Genomic DNA, 21448 nt, shown 5'->3' on the forward strand with positions numbered 1-21448 from the left:
CGATCTCCCTTGATACGAAACATGATATGTGAACCTATTTGGTTTTGTATTCGGCAAAATGAAATTCTTTGAATGACCATTGTCCCAAAAATGAGATTTTAGCCTATATGGTTAAAAGTTTGATAAATACTAATGTTGAATTTGTCCCTCGATGTCCTTTATTGCGTAACATAATATTTGAACCAATTTCGTTTTAAATTTGGTAAATAGAAAGTAATGAGATGACCCTTATCGCGAAAACGAGATTTTAGCTTATATTGTTACATGTTTGTTAAATATGAAGGTTGAACATGTCCCTCGATGTCCCTTGATGCGAAACATGATATGTGATCCTATTTGGTTTGAAATTCGGTAAAATGAAAGTATTGAAATGACCCTTGTCGCGAAAATGAAATGTTAGCCTATGTGGTTAGAAGTTTGATAAACGGTGAACTTGTCCCGCAATGTCCCTTGATGCGTAACATGATATGTGAACCTATTTGGTTTTATATTCGGAAAAATGAAAGTATTGGAATGACTTTGTCGCAAAAATGAGATTTTAGCTTATATGGTTAGAAGTTTGATAAAGGTTGAACTTGTCCCTCGATCTCCCTTGATACGAAACATGATATGTGAACCTATTTGGTTTTGTATTCGGCAAAATGAAATTCTTTGAATGACCATTGTCCCAAAAATGAGATTTTAGCCTATATGGTTAAAAGTTTGATAAATACTAATGTTGAATTTGTCCCTCGATGTCCTTTATTGCGTAACATAATATTTGAACCAATTTCGTTTTAAATTTGGTAAATAGAAAGTAATGAGATGACCCTTATCGCGAAAACGAGATTTTAGCTTATATTGTTACATGTTTGTTAAATATGAAGGTTGAACATGTCCCTCGATGTCCCTTGATGCGAAACATGATATGTGATCCTATTTGGTTTGAAATTCGGTAAAATGAAAGTATTGAAATGACCCTTGTCGCGAAAATGAAATGTTAGCCTATGTGGTTAGAAGTTTGATAAACGGTGAACTTGTCCCGCAATGTCCCTTGATGCGTAACATGATATGTGAACCTATTTGGTTTTATATTCGGAAAAATGAAAGTATTGGAATGACTTTGTCGCAAAAATGAGATTTTAGCTTATATGGTTAGAAGTTTGATAAAGGTTGAACTTGTCCCTCGATCTCCCTTGATACGAAACATGATATGTGAACCTATTTGGTTTTGTATTCGGCAAAATGAAATTCTTTGAATGACCATTGTCCCAAAAATGAGATTTTAGCCTATATGGTTAAAAGTTTGATAAATACTAATGTTGAATTTGTCCCTCGATGTCCTTTATTGCGTAACATAATATTTGAACCAATTTCGTTTTAAATTTGGTAAATAGAAAGTAATGAGATGACCCTTATCGCGAAAACGAGATTTTAGCTTATATTGTTACATGTTTGTTAAATATGAAGGTTGAACATGTCCCTCGATGTCCCTTGATGCGAAACATGATATGTGATCCTATTTGGTTTGAAATTCGGTAAAATGAAAGTATTGAAATGACCCTTGTCGCGAAAATGAAATGTTAGCCTATGTGGTTAGAAGTTTGATAAACGGTGAACTTGTCCCGCAATGTCCCTTGATGCGTAACATGATATGTGAACCTATTTGGTTTTATATTCGGAAAAATGAAAGTATTGGAATGACTTTGTCGCAAAAATGAGATTTTAGCTTATATGGTTAGAAGTTTGATAAAGGTTGAACTTGTCCCTCGATCTCCCTTGATACGAAACATGATATGTGAACCTATTTGGTTTTGTATTCGGCAAAATGAAATTCTTTGAATGATCATTGTCCCAAAAATGAGATTTTAGCCTATATGGTTAAAAGTTTGATAAATACTAATGTTGAAATTGTCCCTCGATGTCCTTTATTGCGTAACATAATATTTGAACCAATTTCGTTTTAAATTTGGTAAATAGAAAGTAATGAGTTGACCTTTATCGCGAAAACGAGATTTTAGCTTATATTGTTACATGTTTGTTAAATATGAAGGTTGAACATGTCCCTCGATGTCCCTTGATGCGAAACATGATTTGTGATCCTATTTGGTTTGAAATTTGGTAAAATGAAAGTATTGAAATGACCCTTGTCGCCAAAATGAAATGTTAGCCTATGTGGTTAGAAGTTTGATAAACAGTGAACTTGTCCCTCGATGTCCCTTGATGCGAAACATGATATGTGAACCTATTTGGTTTGAAATTCGATAAAATGAAAGTATTGAAATGACCCTTGTCGCGAAAATGAAATGTTAGCCTATGTGGTTAGAGTTTGATAAACAGTGAACCTATCCCTCGATGTCCCTTGATGCGAAACATGATATGTGAACCTATTTGGTTTTATATTCGGAAAAATGAAAGTATTGGAATGACTTTGTCGCGAAAATGAGATTTTAGCCTGTATGGTTAGAAGTTTGATAAAGGTTGAACTTGTCCCTCGATCTCCCTTGATACAAAACATGATATGTGAACCTATTTGGTTTTGTATTCGGAAAAATGAAAGTATTGGAATGACTTTGTCACAAAAATCAGATTTTAGCCTATATGGTTAAAAGTTTGATAAATACTAATGTTGAAATTGTCCCTCGATGTCCTTTATTGCGTAACATAATATTTGAACCAATTTCGTTTTAAATTTGGTAAATAGAAAGTAATGAGATGACCTTTATCGCGAAAACGAGATTTTAGCTTATATTGTTACATGTCTGTTAAATATGAAGGTTGAACATGTCCCTCGATGTCCCTTGATGCGAAACATGATATGTGAACCTATTTGGTTTGAAATTTGGTAAAATGAAAGTATTGAAATGACCCTTGTCGCGAAAATGAATGTTAGCCTATGTGGTTAGAAGTTTGATAAACAGTGAACTTGTCCCTCGATGTCCCTTGATGCGAAACATGATATGTGAACCTATTTGGTTTGAAATTCGATAAAATGAAAGTATTGAAATGACCCTTGTCGCGAAAATGAAATGTTAGCCTATGTGGTTAGAGTTTGATAAACAGTGAACTTATCCCTCGATGTCCCTTGATGCGAAACATGATATGTGAACCTATTTGGTTTTATATTCGGAAAAATGAAAGTATTGGAATGACTTTGTCGCAAAAATGAGATTTTAGCTTATATGGTTAGAAGTTTGATAAAGGTTGAACTTGTCCCTCGATCTCCCTTGATACGAAACATGATATGTGAACCTATTTGGTTTTGTATTCGGCAAAATGAAATTCTTTGAATGATCATTGTCCAAAAAATGAGATTTTAGCCTATATGGTTAAAAGTTTGATAAATACTAATGTTGAAATTGTCCCTCGATGTCCTTTATTGCGTAACATAATATTTGAACCAATTTCGTTTTAAATTTGGTAAATAGAAAGTCATGAGATGACCTTTATCGCGAAAACGAGATTTTAGCTTATATTGTTACATGTTTGTTAAATATGAAGGTTGAACATGTCCCTCGATGTCCCTTGATGCGAAACATGATATGTGAACCTATTTGGTTTGAAATTTGGTAAAATGAAAGTATTGAAATGACCCTTGTCGCGAAAATGAAATGTTAGCCTATGTGGTTAGAAGTTTGATAAACAGTGAACTTGTCCCTCGATGTCCCTTGATGCGAAACATGATATGTGAACCTATTTGGTTTGAAATTCGATAAAATGAAAGTATTGAAATGACCCTTGTCGCGAAAATGAAATGTTAGCCTATGTGGTTAGAGTTTGATAAACAGTGAACTTATCCCTCGATGTCCCTTGATGCGAAACATGATATGTGAACCTATTTGGTTTTATATTCGGAAAAATGAAAGTATTGGAATGACTTTGTCGCGAAAATGAGATTTTAGCCTGTATGGTTAGAAGTTTGATAAAGGTTGAACTTGTCCCTCGATCTCCCTTGATACAAAACATGATATGTGAACCTATTTGGTTTTGTATTCGGAAAAATGAAAGTATTGGAATGACTTTGTCACAAAAATCAGATTTTAGCTTATATGGTTAGAAGTTTGATAAAGGTTGAACTTGTCCCTCGATCTCCCTTGATACGAAACATGATATGTGAACTTATTTGGTTTTGTATTCGGAAAAATGAAAGTATTGGAATGACTTTGTCGCGAAAAATGAGATTTTAGCCTATATGGCTAGAAGTTTGATAAAGGTTGAACTTGTCCCTCGATGTCCCTTGATGCGAAACATGATATGTGAACCTATTTGGTTTTATATTCGGAAAAATGAAAGTATTGGAATGACTTTGTCGCAAAAATGAGATTTTAGCTTATATGGTTAGAAGTTTGATAAAGGTTGAACTTGTCCCTCGATCTCCCTTGATACGAAACATGATATGTGAACCTATTTGGTTTTGTATTCGGCAAAATGAAATTCTTTGAATGACCATTGTCCCAAAAATGAGATTTTAGCCTATATGGTTAAAAGTTTGATAAATACTAATGTTGAATTTGTCCCTCGATGTCCTTTATTGCGTAACATAATATTTGAACCAATTTCGTTTTAAATTTGGTAAATAGAAAGTAATGAGATGACCCTTATCGCGAAAACGAGATTTTAGCTTATATTGTTACATGTTTGTTAAATATGAAGGTTGAACATGTCCCTCGATGTCCCTTGATGCGAAACATGATATGTGATCCTATTTGGTTTGAAATTCGGTAAAATGAAAGTATTGAAATGACCCTTGTCGCGAAAATGAAATGTTAGCCTATGTGGTTAGAAGTTTGATAAACGGTGAACTTGTCCCGCAATGTCCCTTGATGCGTAACATGATATGTGAACCTATTTGGTTTTATATTCGGAAAAATGAAAGTATTGGAATGACTTTGTCGCAAAAATGAGATTTTAGCTTATATGGTTAGAAGTTTGATAAAGGTTGAACTTGTCCCTCGATCTCCCTTGATACGAAACATGATATGTGAACCTATTTGGTTTTGTATTCGGCAAAATGAAATTCTTTGAATGATCATTGTCCCAAAAATGAGATTTTAGCCTATATGGTTAAAAGTTTGATAAATACTAATGTTGAAATTGTCCCTCGATGTCCTTTATTGCGTAACATAATATTTGAACCAATTTCGTTTTAAATTTGGTAAATAGAAAGTAATGAGTTGACCTTTATCGCGAAAACGAGATTTTAGCTTATATTGTTACATGTTTGTTAAATATGAAGGTTGAACATGTCCCTCGATGTCCCTTGATGCGAAACATGATTTGTGATCCTATTTGGTTTGAAATTTGGTAAAATGAAAGTATTGAAATGACCCTTGTCGCCAAAATGAAATGTTAGCCTATGTGGTTAGAAGTTTGATAAACAGTGAACTTGTCCCTCGATGTCCCTTGATGCGAAACATGATATGTGAACCTATTTGGTTTGAAATTCGATAAAATGAAAGTATTGAAATGACCCTTGTCGCGAAAATGAAATGTTAGCCTATGTGGTTAGAGTTTGATAAACAGTGAACCTATCCCTCGATGTCCCTTGATGCGAAACATGATATGTGAACCTATTTGGTTTTATATTCGGAAAAATGAAAGTATTGGAATGACTTTGTCGCGAAAATGAGATTTTAGCCTGTATGGTTAGAAGTTTGATAAAGGTTGAACTTGTCCCTCGATCTCCCTTGATACAAAACATGATATGTGAACCTATTTGGTTTTGTATTCGGAAAAATGAAAGTATTGGAATGACTTTGTCACAAAAATCAGATTTTAGCCTATATGGTTAAAAGTTTGATAAATACTAATGTTGAAATTGTCCCTCGATGTCCTTTATTGCGTAACATAATATTTGAACCAATTTCGTTTTAAATTTGGTAAATAGAAAGTAATGAGATGACCTTTATCGCGAAAACGAGATTTTAGCTTATATTGTTACATGTCTGTTAAATATGAAGGTTGAACATGTCCCTCGATGTCCCTTGATGCGAAACATGATATGTGAACCTATTTGGTTTGAAATTTGGTAAAATGAAAGTATTGAAATGACCCTTGTCGCGAAAATGAATGTTAGCCTATGTGGTTAGAAGTTTGATAAACAGTGAACTTGTCCCTCGATGTCCCTTGATGCGAAACATGATATGTGAACCTATTTGGTTTGAAATTCGATAAAATGAAAGTATTGAAATGACCCTTGTCGCGAAAATGAAATGTTAGCCTATGTGGTTAGAGTTTGATAAACAGTGAACTTATCCCTCGATGTCCCTTGATGCGAAACATGATATGTGAACCTATTTGGTTTTATATTCGGAAAAATGAAAGTATTGGAATGACTTTGTCGCAAAAATGAGATTTTAGCTTATATGGTTAGAAGTTTGATAAAGGTTGAACTTGTCCCTCGATCTCCCTTGATACGAAACATGATATGTGAACCTATTTGGTTTTGTATTCGGCAAAATGAAATTCTTTGAATGATCATTGTCCAAAAAATGAGATTTTAGCCTATATGGTTAAAAGTTTGATAAATACTAATGTTGAAATTGTCCCTCGATGTCCTTTATTGCGTAACATAATATTTGAACCAATTTCGTTTTAAATTTGGTAAATAGAAAGTCATGAGATGACCTTTATCGCGAAAACGAGATTTTAGCTTATATTGTTACATGTTTGTTAAATATGAAGGTTGAACATGTCCCTCGATGTCCCTTGATGCGAAACATGATATGTGAACCTATTTGGTTTGAAATTTGGTAAAATGAAAGTATTGAAATGACCCTTGTCGCGAAAATGAAATGTTAGCCTATGTGGTTAGAAGTTTGATAAACAGTGAACTTGTCCCTCGATGTCCCTTGATGCGAAACATGATATGTGAACCTATTTGGTTTGAAATTCGATAAAATGAAAGTATTGAAATGACCCTTGTCGCGAAAATGAAATGTTAGCCTATGTGGTTAGAGTTTGATAAACAGTGAACTTATCCCTCGATGTCCCTTGATGCGAAACATGATATGTGAACCTATTTGGTTTTATATTCGGAAAAATGAAAGTATTGGAATGACTTTGTCGCGAAAATGAGATTTTAGCCTGTATGGTTAGAAGTTTGATAAAGGTTGAACTTGTCCCTCGATCTCCCTTGATACAAAACATGATATGTGAACCTATTTGGTTTTGTATTCGGAAAAATGAAAGTATTGGAATGACTTTGTCACAAAAATCAGATTTTAGCTTATATGGTTAGAAGTTTGATAAAGGTTGAACTTGTCCCTCGATCTCCCTTGATACGAAACATGATATGTGAACTTATTTGGTTTTGTATTCGGAAAAATGAAAGTATTGGAATGACTTTGTCGCGAAAAATGAGATTTTAGCCTATATGGCTAGAAGTTTGATAAAGGTTGAACTTGTCCCTCGATGTCCCTTGATGCGAAACATGATATGTGAACCTATTTGGTTTGAAATTCGGTAAAATGAAAGTATTGAAATGACCCTTGTCGCGAAAATGAAATGTTAGCCTATGTGGTTAGAAGTTTGATAAACAGTGAACTTGTCCCTCGATGTCCCATGATGCGAAAAATGATATGTGAACCTATTTGGTTTTATATTCGGTAATTATTTGAATGACCATTGTCCTAAAAATGAGATTTTAGCCAATATGGTTAAAAGATTGATAAATATTAATGTTGAATTTGTCCCTCGATGTCCTTTATTGCGTAACATAATATTTGAACCAATTTCGTTTTAAATTTGGTAAATAGAAAGTAATGAGATGACCCTTATCGCGAAAACGAGATTTTAGCTTATATTGTTACATGTTTGTTAAATATGAAGGTTGAACATGTCCCTCGATGTCCCTTGATGCGAAACATGATATGTGATCCTATTTGGTTTGAAATTCGGTAAAATGAAAGTATTGAAATGACCCTTGTCGCGAAAATGAAATGTTAGCCTATGTGGTTAGAAGTTTGATAAACGGTGAACTTGTCCCGCAATGTCCCTTGATGCGTAACATGATATGTGAACCTATTTGGTTTTATATTCGGAAAAATGAAAGTATTGGAATGACTTTGTCGCAAAAATGAGATTTTAGCTTATATGGTTAGAAGTTTGATAAAGGTTGAACTTGTCCCTCGATCTCCCTTGATACGAAACATGATATGTGAACCTATTTGGTTTTGTATTCGGCAAAATGAAATTCTTTGAATGATCATTGTCCCAAAAATGAGATTTTAGCCTATATGGTTAAAAGTTTGATAAATACTAATGTTGAAATTGTCCCTCGATGTCCTTTATTGCGTAACATAATATTTGAACCAATTTCGTTTTAAATTTGGTAAATAGAAAGTCATGAGATGACCTTTATCGCGAAAACGAGATTTTAGCTTATATTGTTACATGTTTGTTAAATATGAAGGTTGAACATGTCCCTCGATGTCCCTTGATGCGAAACATGATATGTGAACCTATTTGGTTTGAAATTTGGTAAAATGAAAGTATTGAAATGACCCTTGTCGCGAAAATGAAATGTTAGCCTATGTGGTTAGAAGTTTGATAAACAGTGAACTTGTCCCTCGATGTCCCTTGATGCGAAACATGATATGTGAACCTATTTGGTTTGAAATTCGATAAAATGAAAGTATTGAAATGACCCTTGTCGCGAAAATGAAATGTTAGCCTATGTGGTTAGAGTTTGATAAACAGTGAACTTATCCCTCGATGTCCCTTGATGCGAAACATGATATGTGAACCTATTTGGTTTTATATTCGGAAAAATGAAAGTATTGGAATGACTTTGTCGCGAAAATGAGATTTTAGCCTGTATGGTTAGAAGTTTGATAAAGGTTGAACTTGTCCCTCGATCTCCCTTGATACAAAACATGATATGTGAACCTATTTGGTTTTGTATTCGGAAAAATGAAAGTATTGGAATGACTTTGTCACAAAAATCAGATTTTAGCTTATATGGTTAGAAGTTTGATAAAGGTTGAACTTGTCCCTCGATCTCCCTTGATACGAAACATGATATGTGAACTTATTTGGTTTTGTATTCGGAAAAATGAAAGTATTGGAATGACTTTGTCGCGAAAAATGAGATTTTAGCCTATATGGCTAGAAGTTTGATAAAGGTTGAACTTGTCCCTCGATGTCCCTTGATGCGAAACATGATATGTGAACCTATTTGGTTTGAAATTCGGTAAAATGAAAGTATTGAAATGACCCTTGTCGCGAAAATGAAATGTTAGCCTATGTGGTTAGAAGTTTGATAAACAGTGAACTTGTCCCTCGATGTCCCATGATGCGAAAAATGATATGTGAACCTATTTGGTTTTATATTCGGTAATTATTTGAATGACCATTGTCCTAAAAATGAGATTTTAGCCAATATGGTTAAAAGATTGATAAATATTAATGTTGAATTTGTCCCTCGATGTCCTTTATTGCGTAACATAATATTTGAACCAATTTCGTTTTAAATTTGGTAAATAGAAAGTAATGAGATGACCCTTATCGCGAAAACGAGATTTTAGCTTATATTGTTACATGTTTGTTAAATATGAAGGTTGAACATGTCCCTCGATGTCCCTTGATGCGAAACATGATATGTGATCCTATTTGGTTTGAAATTCGGTAAAATGAAAGTATTGAAATGACCCTTGTCGCGAAAATGAAATGTTAGCCTATGTGGTTAGAAGTTTGATAAACGGTGAACTTGTCCCGCAATGTCCCTTGATGCGTAACATGATATGTGAACCTATTTGGTTTGAAATTTGGTAAAATGAAAGTATTGAAATGACCCTTGTCGCGAAAATGAAATGTTAGCCTATGTGGTTAGAAGTTTGATAAACAGTGAACTTGTCCCTCGATGTCCCTTGATGCGAAACATGATATGTGAACCTATTTGGTTTGAAATTCGATAAAATGAAAGTATTGAAATGACCCTTGTCGCGAAATTGAAATGTTAGCCTATGTGGTTAGAGTTTGATAAACAGTGAACTTATCCCTCGATGTCCCTTGATGCGAAACATGATATGTGAACCTATTTGGTTTTATATTCGGAAAAATGAAAGTATTGGAATGACTTTGTCGCGAAAATGAGATTTTAGCCTGTATGGTTAGAAGTTTGATAAAGGTTGAACTTGTCCCTCGATCTCCCTTGATACAAAACATGATATGTGAACCTATTTGGTTTGAAATTTGGTAAAATGAAAGTATTGAAATGACCCTTGTCGCGAAAATGAAATGTTAGCCTATGTGGTTAGAAGTTTGATAAACAGTGAACTTGTCCCTCGATGTCCCTTGATGCGAAACATGATATGTGAACCTATTTGGTTTGAAATTCGATAAAATGAAAGTATTGAAATGACCCTTGTCGCGAAAATGAAATGTTAGCCTATGTGGTTAGAGTTTGATAAACAGTGAACTTATCCCTCGATGTCCCTTGATGCGAAACATGATATGTGAACCTATTTGGTTTTATATTCGGAAAAATGAAAGTATTGGAATGACTTTGTCGCGAAAATGAGATTTTAGCCTGTATGGTTAGAAGTTTGATAAAGGTTGAACTTGTCCCTCGATCTCCCTTGATACAAAACATGATATGTGAACCTATTTGGTTTTGTATTCGGAAAAATGAAAGTATTGGAATGACTTTGTCACAAAAATCAGATTTTAGCTTATATGGTTAGAAGTTTGATAAAGGTTGAACTTGTCCCTCGATCTCCCTTGATACGAAACATGATATGTGAACTTATTTGGTTTTGTATTCGGAAAAATGAAAGTATTGGAATGACTTTGTCGCGAAAAATGAGATTTTAGCCTATATGGCTAGAAGTTTGATAAAGGTTGAACTTGTCCCTCGATGTCCCTTGATGCGAAACATGATATGTGAACCTATTTGGTTTGAAATTCGGTAAAATGAAAGTATTGAAATGACCCTTGTCGCGAAAATGAAATGTTAGCCTATGTGGTTAGAAGTTTGATAAACAGTGAACTTGTCCCTCGATGTCCCATGATGCGAAAAATGATATGTGAACCTATTTGGTTTTATATTCGGTAATTATTTGAATGACCATTGTCCTAAAAATGAGATTTTAGCCAATATGGTTAAAAGATTGATAAATATTAATGTTGAATTTGTCCCTCGATGTCCTTTATTGCGTAACATAATATTTGAACCAATTTCGTTTTAAATTTGGTAAATAGAAAGTAATGAGATGACCCTTATCGCGAAAACGAGATTTTAGCTTATATTGTTACATGTTTGTTAAATATGAAGGTTGAACATGTCCCTCGATGTCCCTTGATGCGAAACATGATATGTGATCCTATTTGGTTTGAAATTCGGTAAAATGAAAGTATTGAAATGACCCTTGTCGCGAAAATGAAATGTTAGCCTATGTGGTTAGAAGTTTGATAAACGGTGAACTTGTCCCGCAATGTCCCTTGATGCGTAACATGATATGTGAACCTATTTGGTTTGAAATTTGGTAAAATGAAAGTATTGAAATGACCCTTGTCGCGAAAATGAAATGTTAGCCTATGTGGTTAGAAGTTTGATAAACAGTGAACTTGTCCCTCGATGTCCCTTGATGCGAAACATGATATGTGAACCTATTTGGTTTGAAATTCGATAAAATGAAAGTATTGAAATGACCCTTGTCGCGAAATTGAAATGTTAGCCTATGTGGTTAGAGTTTGATAAACAGTGAACTTATCCCTCGATGTCCCTTGATGCGAAACATGATATGTGAACCTATTTGGTTTTATATTCGGAAAAATGAAAGTATTGGAATGACTTTGTCGCGAAAATGAGATTTTAGCCTGTATGGTTAGAAGTTTGATAAAGGTTGAACTTGTCCCTCGATCTCCCTTGATACAAAACATGATATGTGAACCTATTTGGTTTTGTATTCGGAAAAATGAAAGTATTGGAATGACTTTGTCACAAAAATCAGATTTTAGCTTATATGGTTAGAAGTTTGATAAAGGTTGAACTTGTCCCTCGATCTCCCTTGATACGAAACATGATATGTGAACCTATTTGGTTTTGTATTCAGAAAAATGAAAGTATTGGAATGACTTTGTCGCGAAAAATGAGATTTTAGCCTATATGGCTAGAAGTTTGATAAAGGTTGAACTTGTCCCTCGATGTCCCTTGATGCGAAACATGATATGTGAACCTATTTGGTTTGAAATTCGGTAAAATGAAAGTATTGAAATGACCCTTGTCGCGAAAATGAAATGTTAGCCTATGTGGTTAGAAGTTTGATAAACAGTGAACTTGTCCCTCGATGTCCCATGATGCGAAAAATGATATGTGAACCTATTTGGTTTTATATTCGGTAATTATTTGAATGACCATTGTCCTAAAAATGAGATTTTAGCCAATATGGTTAAAAGATTGATAAATATTAATGTTGAATTTGTCCCTCGATGTCCTTTATTGCGTAACATAATATTTGAACCAATTTCGTTTTAAATTTGGTAAATAGAAAGTAATGAGATGACCCTTATCGCGAAAACGAGATTTTAGCTTATATTGTTACATGCTTGTTAAATATGAAGGTTGAACATGTCCCTCGATGTCCCTTGATGCGAAACATGATATGTGATCCTATTTGGTTTGAAATTCGGTAAAATGAAAGTATTGAAATGACCCTTGTCGCGAAAATGAAATGTTAGCCTATGTGGTTAGAAGTTTGATAAACGGTGAACTTGTCCCGCAATGTCCCTTGATGCGTAACATGATATGTGAACCTATTTGGTTTGAAATTTGGTAAAATGAAAGTATTGAAATGACCCTTGTCGCGAAAATGAAATGTTAGCCTATGTGGTTAGAAGTTTGATAAACAGTGAACTTGTCCCTCGATGTCCCTTGATGCGAAACATGATATGTGAACCTATTTGGTTTGAAATTCGATAAAATGAAAGTATTGAAATGACCCTTGTCGCGAAATTGAAATGTTAGCCTATGTGGTTAGAGTTTGATAAACAGTGAACTTATCCCTCGATGTCCCTTGATGCGAAACATGATATGTGAACCTATTTGGTTTTATATTCGGAAAAATGAAAGTATTGGAATGACTTTGTCGCGAAAATGAGATTTTAGCCTGTATGGTTAGAAGTTTGATAAAGGTTGAACTTGTCCCTCGATCTCCCTTGATACAAAACATGATATGTGAACCTATTTGGTTTTGTATTCGGAAAAATGAAAGTATTGGAATGACTTTGTCACAAAAATCAGATTTTAGCTTATATGGTTAGAAGTTTGATAAAGGTTGAACTTGTCCCTCGATCTCCCTTGATACGAAACATGATATGTGAACCTATTTGGTTTTGTATTCAGAAAAATGAAAGTATTGGAATGACTTTGTCGCGAAAAATGAGATTTTAGCCTATATGGCTAGAAGTTTGATAAAGGTTGAACTTGTCCCTCGATGTCCCTTGATGCGAAACATGATATGTGAACCTATTTGGTTTGAAATTCGGTAAAATGAAAGTATTGAAATGACCCTTGTCGCGAAAATGAAATGTTAGCCTATGTGGTTAGAAGTTTGATAAACAGTGAACTTGTCCCTCGATGTCCCATGATGCGAAAAATGATATGTGAACCTATTTGGTTTTATATTCGGTAATTATTTGAATGACCATTGTCCTAAAAATGAGATTTTAGCCAATATGGTTAAAAGATTGATAAATATTAATGTTGAATTTGTCCCTCGATGTCCTTTATTGCGTAACATAATATTTGAACCAATTTCGTTTTAAATTTGGTAAATAGAAAGTAATGAGATGACCCTTATCGCGAAAACGAGATTTTAGCTTATATTGTTACATGTTTGTTAAATATGAAGGTTGAACATGTCCCTCGATGTCCCTTGATGCGAAACATGATATGTGATCCTATTTGGTTTGAAATTCGGTAAAATGAAAGTATTGAAATGACCCTTGTCGCGAAAATGAAATGTTAGCCTATGTGGTTAGAAGTTTGATAAACGGTGAACTTGTCCCGCAATGTCCCTTGATGCGTAACATGATATGTGAACCTATTTGGTTTTATATTCGGAAAAATGAAAGTATTGGAATGACTTTGTCGCAAAAATGAGATTTTAGCTTATATGGTTAGAATTTTGATAAAGGTTGAACTTGTCCCTCGATCTCCCTTGATACGAAACATGATATGTGAACCTATTTGGTTTTGCATTCGGCAAAATGAAATTATTTGAATGACCATTGTCCCAAAAATGAGATTTTAGCCTATATGGTTAAACGTTTGATAAATACTAATGTTGAATTTGTCCCTCGATGTCCTTTATTGCGTAACATAATATTTGAACCAATTTCGTTTTAAATTTGGTAAATAGAAAGTAATGAGATGACCTTTATCGCGAAAACGAGATTTTAGCTTATATTGTTACATGTTTGTTAAATATGAAGGTTGAACATGTCCCTCGATGTCCCTTGATGCGAAACATGATATGTGAGCCAATTTGGTTTGAAATTCGGTAAAATGAAAGTATTGAAATGACCCTTGTCGCGAAAATGAAATGTTAGCCTATGTGGTTAGAAGTTTGATAAACGGTGAACTTGTCCCGCAATGTCCCTTGATGCGTAACATGATATGTGAACCTATTTGGTTTTATATTCGGAAAAATGAAAGTATTGGAATGACTTTGTCGCAAAAATGAGATTTTAGCTTATATGGTTAGAAGTTTGATAAAGGTTGAACTTGTCCCTCGATCTCCCTTGATACGAAACATGATATGTGAACCTATTTGGTTTTGCATTCGGCAATATGAAATTATTTGAATGACCATTGTCCCAAAAATGAGATTTTAGCCTATATGGTTAAAAGTTTGATAAATACTAATGTTGAATTTGTCCCTCGATGTCCCTTAATGCGAAACATGATATGTGAACCTATTTGGTTTGAAATTCGGTAAAATGAAAGTATTGAAATGACCCTTGTCGTGAAAATGAAATGTTAGCCTATGTGGTTAGAAGTTTGATAAACAGTGAACTTGTCCCTCGATGTCCTATGATGCAAAAAATGATATGTGAACCTATTTGGTTTTATATTCGGTAATTATTTGAATGACCATTGTCCTAAAAATGAGATTTTAGCCAATATGGTTAAAAGTTTGATAAATATTAATGTTGAATTTGTCGCTCGATGTCCTTTATTGCGTAACATAATATTTGAACCAATTTCGTTTTAAATTTGGTAAATAGAAAGTAATGAGATGACCCTTATCGCGAAAACGAGATTTTAGCTTATATTGTTACATGTTTGTTAAATATGAAGGTTGAACATGTCCCTCGATGTCCCTTGATGCGAAACATGATATGTGATCCTATTTGGTTTGAAATTCGGTAAAATGAAAGTATTGAAATGATCCTTGTCGCGAAAATGAAATGTTAGCCTATGTGGTTAGAAGTTTGATAAACGGTGAACTTGTCCCGCAATGTCCCTTGATGCGTAACATGATATGTGAACCTATTTGGTTTTATATTCGGAAAAATGAAAGTATTGGAATGACTTTGTCGCAAAAATGAGATTTTAGCTTATATGGTTAGAAGTTTGATAAAGGTTGAACTTGTCCCTCGATCTCCCTTGATACGAAACATGATATGTGAACATATTTGGTTTTGTATTCGGCAAAATGAAATTATTTGAATGACCATTGTCCCAAAAATGAGATTTTAGCCTATATGGTTAAAAGTTTGATAAATACTAATGTTGAATTTCTCCCTCGATGTCCTTTATTGCGTAACATAATATTTGAACCAATTTCGTTTTAAATTTGGTAAATAGAAAGTAATGAGATGACCTTTATCGCGAAAACGAGATTTTAGCTTATATTGTTACATGTTTGTTAAATATGAAGGTTGAACATGTCCCTCGATGTCCCTTGATGCGAAACATGATATGTGAGCCTATTTGGTTTGAAATTCGGTAAAATGAAAGTATTGAAATGACCCTTGTCGCGAAAATGAAATGTTAGCCTATGCGGTTAGAAGTTTGATAAACAGTGAACTTGTCCCTCGATGTCCCATGATGCGAAAAATGATATGTGAACCTATTTGGTTTTATATTCGGTAATTATTTGAATGACCATTGTCCTAAAAATGAGATTTTAGCCAATATGGTTAAAAGATTGATAAATATTAATGTTGAATTTGTCCCTCGATGTCCTTTATTGCGTAACATAATATTTGAACCAATTTCGTTTTAAATTTGGTAAATAGAAAGTAATGAGATGACCCTTATCGCGAAAACGAGATTTTAGCTTATATTGTTACATGTTTGTTAAATATGAAGGTTGAACATGTCCCTCGATGTCCCTTGATGCGAAACATGATATGTGATCCTATTTGGTTTGAAATTCGGTAAAATGAAAGTATTCAAATGACCCTTGTCGCGAAAATGAAATGTTAGCCTATGTGGTTAGAAGTTTGATAAACGGTGAACTTGTCCCGCAATGTCCCTTGATGCGTAACATGATATGTGAACCTATTTGGTTTTATATTCGGAAAAATGAAAGTATTGGAATGACTTTGTCGCAAAAATGAGATTTTAGCTTATATGGTTAGAAGTTTGATAAAGGTTGAACTTGTCCCTCGATCTCCCTTGATACGAAACATGATATGTGAACCTATTTGGTTTTGCATTCGGCAATATGAAATTATTTGAATGACCATTGTCCCAAAAATGAGATTTTAGCCTATATGGTTAAAAGTTTGATAAATACTAATGTTGAATTTGTCCCTCGATGTCCTTTATTGCGTAACATAATATTTGAACCAATTTCGTTTTAAATTTGGTAAATAGAAAGTAATGAGATGACCTTTATCGCGAAAACGAGATTTTAGCTTATATTGTTACATGTTTGTTAAATATGAAGGTTGAACATGTCCCTCGATGTCCCTTGATGCGAAACATGATATGTGAGCCTATTTGGTTTGAAATTCGGTAAAATGAAAGTATTGAAATGACCCTTGTCGCGAAAATGAAATGTTAGCCTATGTGGTTAGAAGTTTGATAAACGGTGAACTTGTCCCGCAATGTCCCTTGATGCGTAACATGATATGTGAACCTATTTGGTTTTATATTCGGAAAAATGAAAGTATTGGAATGACTTTGTCGCAAAAATGAGATTTTAGCTTATATGGTTAGAAGTTTGATAAAGGTTGAACTTGTCCCTCGATGTCCCTTGATGCGAAACATGATATGTGAACCTATTTGGTTTGAAATTCGGTAAAATGAAAGTATTGAAATGACCTTTGTCGTGAAAATGAAATGTTAGCCTATGTGGTTAGAAGTTTGATAAACAGTGAACTTGTCCCTCGATGTCCTATGATGCAAAAAATGATATGTGAACCTATTTGGTTTTATATTCGGTAATTATTTGAATGACCATTGTCCTAAAAATGAGATTTTAGCCAATATGGTTAAAAGTTTGATAAATATTAATGTTGAATTTGTCGCTCGATGTCCTTTATTGCGTAACATAATATTTGAACCAATTTCGTTTTAAATTTGGTAAATAGAAAGTAATGAGATGACCCTTATCGCGAAAACGAGATTTTAGCTTATATTGTTACATGTTTGTTAAATATGAAGGTTGAACATGTCCCTCGATGTCCCTTGATGCGAAACATGATATGTGATCCTATTTGGTTTGAAATTCGGTAAAATGAAAGTATTGAAATGATCCTTGTCGCGAAAATGAAATGTTAGCCTATGTGGTTAGAAGTTTGATAAACGGTGAACTTGTCCCGCAATGTCCCTTGATGCGTAACATGATATGTGAACCTATTTGGTTTTATATTCGGAAAAATGAAAGTATTGGAATGACTTTGTCGCAAAAATGAGATTTTAGCTTATATGGTTAGAAGTTTGATAAAGGTTGAACTTGTCCCTCGATCTCCCTTGATACGAAACATGATATGTGAACATATTTGGTTTTGTATTCGGCAAAATGAAATTATTTGAATGACCATTGTCCCAAAAATGAGATTTTAGCCTATATGGTTAAAAGTTTGATAAATACTAATGTTGAATTTCTCCCTCGATGTCCTTTATTGCGTAACATAATATTTGAACCAATTTCGTTTTAAATTTGGTAAATAGAAAGTAATGAGATGACCTTTATCGCGAAAACGAGATTTTAGCTTATATTGTTACATGTTTGTTAAATATGAAGGTTGAACATGTCCCTCGATGTCCCTTGATGCGAAACATGATATGTGAGCCTATTTGGTTTGAAATTCGGTAAAATGAAAGTATTGAAATGACCCTTGTCGCGAAAATGAAATGTTAGCCTATGTGGTTAGAAGTTTGATAAACGGTGAACTTGTCCCGCAATGTCCCTTGATGCGTAACATGATATGTGAACCTATTTGGTTTTATATTCGGAAAAATGAAAGTATTGGAATGACTTTGTCGCAAAAATGAGATTTTAGCTTATATGGTTAGAAGTTTGATAAAGGTTGAACTTGTCCCTCGATGTCCCTTGATGCGAAACATGATATGTGAACCTATTTGGTTTGAAATTCGGTAAAATGAAAGTATTGAAATGACCTTTGTCGTGAAAATGAAATGTTAGCCTATGTGGTTAGAAGTTTGATAAACAGTGAACTTGTCCCTCGATGTCCTATGATGCAAAAAATGATATGTGAACCTATTTGGTTTTATATTCGGTAATTATTTGAATGACCATTGTCCTAAAAATGAGATTTTAGCCAATATGGTTAAAAGTTTGATAAATATTAATGTTGAATTTGTCGCTCGATGTCCTTTATTGCGTAACATAATATTTGAACCAATTTCGTTTTAAATTTGGTAAATAGAAAGTAATGAGATGACCCTTATCGCGAAAACGAGATTTTAGCTTATATTGTTACATGTTTGTTAAATATGAAGGTTGAACATGTCCCTCGATGTCCCTTGATGCGAAACATGATATGTGATCCTATTTGGTTTGAAATTCGGTAAAATGAAAGTATTGAAATGATCCTTGTCGCGAAAATGAAATGTTAGCCTATGTGGTTAGAAGTTTGATAAACGGTGAACTTGTCCCGCAATGTCCCTTGATGCGTAACATGATATGTGAACCTATTTGGTTTTATATTCGGAAAAATGAAAGTATTGGAATGACTTTGTCGCAAAAATGAGATTTTAGCTTATATGGTTAGAAGTTTGATAAAGGTTGAACTTGTCCCTCGATCTCCCTTGATACGAAACATGATATGTGAACATATTTGGTTTTGTATTCGGCAAAATGAAATTATTTGAATGACCATTGTCCCAAAAATGAGATTTTAGCCTATATGGTTAAAAGTTTGATAAATACTAATGTTGAATTTCTCCCTCGATGTCCTTTATTGCGTAACATAATATTTGAACCAATTTCGTTTTAAATTTGGTAAATAGAAAGTAATGAGATGACCTTTATCGCGAAAACGAGATTTTAGCTTATATTGTTACATGTTTGTTAAATATGAAGGTTGAACATGTCCCTCGATGTCCCTTGATGCGAAACATGATATGTGAGCCTATTTGGTTTGAAATTCGGTAAAATGAAAGTATTGAAATGACCCTTGTCGCGAAAATGAAATGTTAGCCTATGCGGTTAGAAGTTTGATAAACAGTGAACTTGTCCCTCGATGTCCCATGATGCGAAAAATGATATGTGAACCTATTTGGTTTTATATTCGGTAATTATTTGAATGACCATTGTCCTAAAAATGAGATTTTAGCCAATATGGTTAAAAGATTGATAAATATTAATGTTGAATTTGTCCCTCGATGTCCTTTATTGCGTAACATAATATTTGAACCAATTTCGTTTTAAATTTGGTAAATAGAAAGTAATGAGATGACCCTTATCGCGAAAACGAGATTTTAGCTTATATTGTTACATGTTTGTTAAATATGAAGGTTGAACATGTCCCTCGATGTCCCTTGATGCGAAACATGATATGTGATCCTATTTGGTTTGAAATTCGGTAAAATGAAAGTATTCAAATGACCCTTGTCGCGAAAATGAAATGTTAGCCTATGTGGTTAGAAGTTTGATAAACGGTGAACTTGTCCCGCAATGTCCCTTGATGCGTAACATGATATGTGAACCTATTTGGTTTTATATTCGGAAAAATGAAAGTATTGGAATGACTTTGTCGCAAAAATGAGATTTTAGCTTATATGGTTAGAAGTTTGATAAAGGTTGAACTTGTCCCTCGATCTCCCTTGATACGAAACATGATATGTGAACCTATTTGGTTTTGCATTCGGCAAAATGAAATTATTTGAATGACCATTGTCCCAAAAATGAGATTTTAGCCTATATGGTTAAAAGTTTGATAAATACTAATGTTGAATTTGTCCCTCGATGTCCTTTATTGCGTAACATAATATTTGAACCAATTTCGTTTTAAATTTGGTAAATAGAAAGTAATGAGATGACCTTTATCGCGAAAACGAGATTTTAGCTTATATTGTTACATGTTTGTTAAATATGAAGGTTGAACATGTCCCTCGATGTCCCTTGATGCGAAACATGATATGTGAGCCTATTTGGTTTGAAATTCGGTAAAATGAAAGTATTGAAATGACCCTTGTCGCGAAAATGAAATGTTAGCCTATGTGGTTAGAAGTTTGATAAACGGTGAACTTGTCCCGCAATGTCCCTTGATGCGTAACATGATATGTGAACCTATTTGGTTTTATATTCGGAAAAATGAAAGTATTGGAATGACTTTGTCGCAAAAATGAGATTTTAGCTTATATGGTTAGAAGTTTGATAAAGGTTGAACTTGTCCCTCGATGTCCCTTGATGCGAAACATGATATGTGAACCTATTTGGTTTGAAATTCGGTAAAATGAAAGTATTGAAATGACCTTTGTCGTGAAAATGAAATGTTAGCCTATGTGGTTAGAAGTTTGATAAACAGTGAACTTGTCCCTCGATGTCCTATGATGCAAAAAATGATATGTGAACCTATTTGGTTTTATATTCGGTAATTATTTGATTGACCATTGTCCTAAAAATGAGATTTTAGCCAATATGGTTAAAAGTTTGATAAATATTAATGTTGAATTTGTCCCTCGATGTCCTTTATTGCGTAACATAATATTTGAACCAATTTCGTTTTAAATTTGGTAAATAGAAAGTAATGAGATGACCCTTATCGCGAAAACGAGATTTTAGCTTATATTGTTACATGTTTGTTAAATATGAAGGTTGAACATGTCCCTCGATGTCCCTTGATGCGAAACATGATATGTGATCCTATTTGGTTTGAAATTCGGTAAAATGAAAGTATTGAAATGACCCTTGTCGCGAAAATGAAATGTTAGCCTATGTGGTTAGAAGTTTGATAAACGGTGAACTTGTCCCGCAATGTCCCTTGATGCGTAACATGATATGTGAACCTATTTGGTTTTATATTCGGAAAAATGAAAGTA

This window comes from Medicago sativa, chromosome 2, assembly GCF_051527215.1.
Source record: "Medicago sativa cultivar Bolivia chromosome 2, Bolivia_mono, whole genome shotgun sequence".
Classification (NCBI taxonomy): domain Eukaryota; kingdom Viridiplantae; phylum Streptophyta; class Magnoliopsida; order Fabales; family Fabaceae; genus Medicago; species Medicago sativa.